Here is a 7983-nt window from a genome sequence, read left to right on the forward strand (position 1 = left end):
AATATTTCTTGTTATATTTGATATAAATATTATAGTACGACTCTATTATGTTCTAATTCATAACAAAATAATTTTTATCATCAAATGACACAAGTAGACTTACAAAATATTTTCTCTTCTAGACTTTGAAGGTGTGCCAACATTGTAATAGTATGATATTTTATACTAAAGGTAGACAAATTAGTTACTCAATGTCAACATTAAAATAGTTAACAATAATAACAAACACAATATTTATATGTCCTTAAATAGCTTTATAGGTAAGAAATTTCTTATGTGATTTATTATTCAATGAACTTGGTTTTAATACAATATAAATATTAATTATAATAGAGATAATGTAGGCAATCTAAGTTTTAAAAGAATATCAATTATATGTCCTCTTTAATATAATATATTTAAATAGTTCAAGATTAAATATTAAACACTTGCAACAACTAGTTTAATCAATTTACCCTCCTTCCATTTGTATTTTAAAAAAACAATTTATACTACCATATTGTTATTGTTATTCATAATTTATTTTGATTGTTAAAATAGTTAATTATAAATATTGGACATTATTAATGTCATTGTAATTAAAATTTTATAAGTAAGATATTTCTTGCACATTAAACTATTATTAATGAAGTAAACTTCAATCAACTTAGCTTTTAACACAAAAATAAAAATAATAAAAATAAGTTATCCAATTCATAATTTACTTTTATGTTGTCAACTATAAAGTAGTGTAAATTTCCTTTAATAGTATATGATGGTGATGGTGATGGTGATGGTGATGATGATGACGATGATTAACATCCACCAAGAGTGTATATGGTCTCTTGGACCTCTAGGGCATATAGTGATTACTCATAATTATTTAGAATTTTATTTCTACGGGTGAAAAGAATTTCAAGATCAATATATTTTTCTTTAGTTAAAAGGTCAAGAAGGTTGGTAGCGTCACAAACATTTTGAAATTTAGATCCAATTTGGGTATGATCTGGAAAATCTAAGAGAACTTAGTGCTTTTCATATTTAACGCTCTTAGTGTTACAAATGTGACATACACTTTTCTCCCATGGTGTTTTTGGAATTGTATCGGTTACACCCATATTTGCTATAGAGATCATGAGAGTTTGTTCTTATTTTAAAAATGTTTACTTTCTTTACACTACTCAAAACAAAGTCTATATACTTCTAGTTTTTGATATTTGAGTTGATCACCTACTTAACATAATATCTTAGTTTCGTTTTACCTTCTAACTCTTTATCACTCCACTATTTGATAATAATTAATTTTTGATGTAATAATATCTTTATTCTGCAAAATTATCTCTTGCTTTATCTCCCAATGGTCTAGCCAAGGTTGCTCATCCTTATGCAATATCTACTTGAGTTTATGGTGATTTTGGTTAGAGTTACAAACAATTTTAGGAAAACCGTTGCCTTCCATGTTGTTTAACATCTTCTTACACATAAAACATTGATGCCATGCCTTTAATGGGATAAATATATGCTTCTACCATGAAGATGATAGGTTATTAGGATACATTTCATTAAATCTCAACATAAAAATATAAGTTACTTTAACAATAATTGAAATTGTTGTAAATTATAACAATGAAAAAATTGATATTATGTCATTTAATAGTTTTATATATCCAGCACTCTAAAATTGTGTCATCTGCTAGAATTACATCTAGATTAGTAGTCATAATATCAAAATATAACTAAAATTCAGGTTAATAATAGTATCAACCATTGATTATTATTAATTTCATTATATTTTATATGTGAATTTTCTTTTTGCATAATATTACTTGCTATGTAAACCTTGATCTGTTGGAGTCACGATTGTGTTACACGAAAACCCGCAGGTGTTAGTAAACAAACACATCGCTAGTGTTAAGCACATGCCACGAAACACATGGGAGTGTTGGATTAACACTGCCATTAACGGAGAGTGCAACAATCTCCCCCTCAACACGAGTTAGGTGTGTTTCGAACTTGAGACCTTTGGCTTTGATACCACTTGTTGGAGTCACGATTGTCGTTACACCAAAACCCGCAAGTGTTAGTAAACAGACACATCGCTAGTGTTAAGCACATGCCACGAAACACACGGGAGCGTTGGATTAACACCACCATTAATGGGGAGCGCAACATAATCAACTTAACTTTAAATTAATATTAAACAATAAATAATACTAATAGACACAAATATGTTGCTATAATTTCTATTTTATAATTAGTTTTTATTCTTAAAAGAATACATTTAAACATAATATGAAGCTATAAAAATTTATCTTGTCTATTGTAATTTTTTTTCCATCTCCCAATATAATAAAATATGTCATTCAACATAGTCAAAATTACTAGTAAGAATACCTGATATTAAAATAGTTATGATAACAAACATTTTAGGATATAATTCTATCATTAAATAAATTTTATGGACTGTTTACAAATTTTCCAAACTTTTACTAGAATAGTAACACAACATCTAGTGTGGTATTTTATATATCATATTTTAATTGAATTGATTAATAATATTCAGTTACTGTTCTATTAAAATTGTGATGGTTGCTTTTATGCTAGAGGGCTTTCGTCTAATTTTCAGCTACTCTCACTGTTTTTTTAATGAATACTTACTATATGAAAATTTATATGTATATATAACTTGTTTCCGTTTTGCCTTCCTTTAGTTTTATAGGCAAGGCACTCTAAACCATGGGATCATTTTGTGTGCTCTTTTCTTTATATGTATTATATTTCTACATTGCAGATGGATTGAATGCATTGTAATTTGTTTCTATGATTGCAAATGATAAGGTCCCAAGATCTCGTATTGTGCTCAAACATATTTTAAGGAACCATGACCACAGTTAGGTTGACTTAACCAAAGTTTGACATAAGCCAAAGATCATAATCAAATGACATGGATTTATTGCATGTGATGGACATCATTTGATTTTGAATTCAATTATTTTGTAGAGAATGGCCTAAAAATTAGAATCCCCTCTAATTGATTCAATATTGCGTAACATTATCAACCTTTTTATCAAACATTGTTTTCGCAGTATTTCTCTCTTTTATTTTAATGCAAAATTGCATTTGCTAGCAATACCTCCGGGTTCTCTCAATCCACGTAAGATCCTTGATGCAAGGATATTGTTTTGACTGTATATTTTGTATGTTTTTGAATATATATTTTTTTGGTAAATTTTGTCTAGATTTTAATAGATTTTTTTGGTTTATTTTTCTTTTTTTTTAAATTGGAAGTTTGTATAATAAAATTTAAATAAATACAAGTAACTTAATAAATTTAATTACATTCAACTTAATGATGACAAAAAATATTCATTTACTAAAACTTTACATGCACACAAAATTTGTAATAAAAAATCTCTAAATCTTAGGATTTATTTAATTCTAAATATAGAATTTTGAAATAATCATTAAACTTCAGAATAATGATTAAAACTTCAAATGCTCAATTTTTTGATCTGTTATTACAAGTAGCTAATTTGAAGATTCCCAATTTTGAAATTGAAATATATTTCTTATAAACTTAATGAATGTGAGATTAAAATGAATATAGATTAATTAATTATTATTCTTAAATAAATTAGCAAGTTAAGAGTGATTCTATCATTATTATAGATAATTATTTGACAATTAATTAAATTTAGCAATTTTTGGTTTTTGAAATTATATAAAATAAAATTATTCAATTTATAACTAAAATTAATGAATAAATAACTAAAAATATATTTTAAAATGAAACAGCTAACAATTTCATTGGGTTAGATTATCTCTCTATTCATCCATTATTATAGTTTTCCATTAATTCAATTGGGTAAACCAGTTAAGTTTTTTATTTATTTGAGGAAGACACCCTATATTCTCAATTGATTTTGCTACTTTCATATTGAATGGTATAATTTGACTATAAAGCTAATCAATTAATTAGCTGAAATTGCAGTTTTCAAGTACATGGAGGAGCATTTTAATTGTTTTTTTAATTAATGGTTATATTACTTTTTGAAAGTGGATAATATTAAGATGTTGAAATTTAAAAATGTTGGATAATATGCATATGTGATTAACAATTTTATTTGGGTCTCTTTGGAGCTTTTGGGACAATTACTTTTAATATTCTATATTAAATTATATATTTCATAAATAAATAAAGAGTAAAATGATTTTCATGAACCCATTTGACGCTAGGACTGTTGAGTGCTAACAACTGTTTTACACATTGTAAAATAAAAGTAACAATATTTTTTATTGTTATAAATTTGTAAAATAAAAGTAACAATATTTTTTATTGTTATAAATTTCTAATTTCTGATGTTCTTACGGATAATTTAAATATTTTATATAATTATTTTATTTTTTATTTGAACGAATAAAAATTCAAAACAAACTTATAACTTAAATTGTAAAATAAACCTTTAAACTCAACTCAACCAACTATTATACGCCAAGTACACCACTGACACATTTCTACCAAGTCCATAATGTTTTTACATTTATACGCCAAGTACACCACCGACACTTTTCTACCAAGTCCATAATGTTTTTACATTTAGTGCACAGAAACTCAATAATGTCTGTCAGTTTTCACGTTTTTTCTTTTGCGGTTAACTCAATAATGGCGGTCCCGCATCAGGTCTCCCGTCTGTTCGTTTTGGCTTCCCTGACCTGGCTTCAACTTACCTTCCTCCAATATTCATTTAAAGATATAAAATTTATTACACTTGTGAGGGTTCTTAAATAAGAATGCACTTCAATTCTTAGAAGTTCAGAGAAATAAATAAATCTTAACCTTTAAAAATAATAATAATAAATAAATACATAATATTGAATTAAGAAAAATACATATAATAATAATAAATAAATACATAATATTAAATTAGGAAAAAACACATAAGATCTTTTTGTGAACTAATAAATCTATAAACAGTATATGACAATAATTCCATAATCAGTAAAGGTATATAACTTCTAACTCGTTTGAGTTTTATTTTATTTTCAAGTGAAGTTTGCATTATAAAATGTTATCAGGGAGAACATATTAAATTCCAATGTTTTTAAAAAAGTTTATATTTCACAATTAAATTTCACTATTTTAAATAAAAATGGAATTAAATTTCATAAATATTAATTAATAATTAATTTATACTTGAATTAATATATATTTATATAAAAATATATATATTTTTTAATTTTTTAATTTATAAATTTATAAATACAAATTCAAATTAATAAATAACAAATATTATATACAATTCATTAATTTGTTTAGTATTTTTTAAATATAACTTTTATTTGTATTTTTTAGTTTTTTCAAATGAAATTAGGTAAATTCAGGATTAAAAACAAGTATTTAATTGTAAAATGTTTTTTAAGTAGGAACATTTTATTAGTGGTAGAAGGAAATATTTACAAGGTTATTGTTAAAAGATATGTTAGTTTCACTTTGACTGAGTTTGATGACCATTGCCATCAGTGCAAAATAAATAGTTCAAAAAAGACATAAGCTAACCGACCATAATCGTAGGGAAAAATATGCCAGAAGACTGGCAAAACGAATAGAACACAAAAACACATACTCAACCATTAGAGTTGATAAAAGCTAGGTTGTTTAGACCCATCCTAGGTGGAGGAGGGGGGAGAAACGAGTAGTTGTTGTGTTGCTCCAGATGAGCCAACCAAGCCTCCAACTGCTCTAGCTTGTCGAGAATGCACATATGTCTCCGTTAGACCACCACCACTCACTCCTAAAGTTGACACTGGAAATATTGGATTTAAGCCAAGGCTGCCATCACTGCCTCATGCTCCCCCTGATGAACTTTCTCACAGGCTTCCAACTTCATTTTCATAGATTGGTGTGATTGACCTTTGGTGGTGCAAGAGGGATTGTTCCTCTTCCTCAGCAGTGGCTAGCATTCACGACAAGGTCCCTGCAAGCTCCTAGTTGCCTTTAAGCTCTGCCCCATCTCTTCCCACTTCTGGTATCAACATTGAGGTTTGGACTCTACGACCGACCCCCTTCCACCTCCACATAAGACAGAGCTACATCGTGGTGCCATGCGCACGCTAAAACACAAAACCTCTCAAGCTCCTTGGTCGCTTTCACCATTGCAACACCAACAACATCGCAACACCAACAACACTGCAACACCACCGCACCGAAACACGTCCAACAATAGCAACACTGCAACACCACTGCAACATCACCACAACACCACTACACCACCGCAACACGTCCAGCACTAGCAGCACCACAACACCAACACCACCACCACACCACCAACACCGCAACACCAATACCACTACAGCACCAGCAACACCGCAACACATCCACGTCAGAAATAAAAGCTCCCCCCCAAGCCCGATGACCTTCGTCTCCAAACCCTCTTCTTGTTTTGTACTGGTTGCCCTGCCCCAGTTCGACCCTAGTAAGGAACACCTTATTGAGTTGAGGTGCTCGAGTGTGCTATCCCACCAAAGATAGTGCATTGCTACACCCTTGAACTGACGAGCCACCCAACACCATAGGCCCAGAACAATGAGAGGCAATTGGGGTAAGAATTTCCCCAAATCCCCTTTGAATGTACCCAACAATAGACCACAAATCAATCAAGATATCAAAGGAGGGTCGCTAGTGAATTGGGTTACAGAAGCTCGCCTAATTAAGAAGGTGCCATAGAGAAAGCCGAAACATATAAAGGAACAGAGGACTGACGACTCCCTCCTGCAGCTAGAAACCACCTCCGACATCATCTAAGGAGCAACAAGTTGCCTTATCCCCCCTCCAAAACGTATCATCATGCCATCTCTCTGAGTCTTGCGCTCTGAATTCTCATTGCCAAAGTATCATAACAATTCTCATTTAATTCTGTAGACTATCGATCTCTGGTGGACCTCCGTTTAAGTGCACAGGAGCAGGCTAGCTCGGTTCACATGGACCGACTGTTGTGTACCCTACCACACATACCTCTTATATGTCATGGTTATGGACACATACTTCTTATATGTCATGTGCATGGACTCAACGTCCACTATCTTCAATTACGATCCCATGAAGGTATTTAATTATAAAATGTTATTATTAAAATTATATTAAATTCAATTATGTTTAATGATTTTTCAATTTTTTATTTTTATTTTTTATTTTTTAATTTTTTAATCTTTTATAATTGACTTTCACTTTTTTTTTTTTTAAATTAAAACTTCATAAAAATTAAATCTCTAATTTATACTTTAGAGATAGAATTAATATATACATTTATATAGAAAATTATAAATTAATTTAAATTAATCAATAATAAATATTATAATTAAGAAAATCATGTTGATTAAAATTTAAATACTTTATTTCAAACCCTTCATTATGGAATTAATGTAATTTGAATTTGAAACTTAAACTGACATAATTAATTGGGATAAACTCGCCCGAAAGTTTGAATATTTTAATAGAGAAGAGTTGCCTAATAACTCGGGAGAAGAATCATTTTAATAATAATTATTTCACGAAGTATATCGCACTCAGTGACAACTTAAATTAACATTTTGATAAAGAAGAGTGGCTAAATATCTTTGAAGTAGAATCATTTTAATAATAATGGTTTGACAAAGTATATTATTTTAATAATAATTATTTGAAGAAGTATATCACACTTCTTCGAAGAATTATTTTAATAATAATGATTTGAGGAAGGCAGTTTGAAAAAGAATCAATTTAATCTATTTAGCTAGGGGTTTGTTGAGAAATTGGGAGTATTTATTTTAAAGCTTTTTAGAAAAAAAAACCAAATACATCAAGCAGATGAAAAAGCAATCTGTCCCATAAAATATATATCACTCCGAACAAAAATAATTTTAATAATAATAATTTGACAAAATATACCATTTTAATAATAATTATTTGACAAAGTATATCACTGAGCGACAACTTAAATTAATATTTTGAATTTAATATTTAGATAA

This window comes from Pinus tabuliformis, chromosome 2_2, assembly GCF_031772625.1.
Source record: "Pinus tabuliformis cultivar Carrire ecotype Pingquan chromosome 2_2, CPIR1, whole genome shotgun sequence".
Lineage (NCBI taxonomy): Eukaryota > Viridiplantae > Streptophyta > Pinopsida > Pinales > Pinaceae > Pinus > Pinus tabuliformis.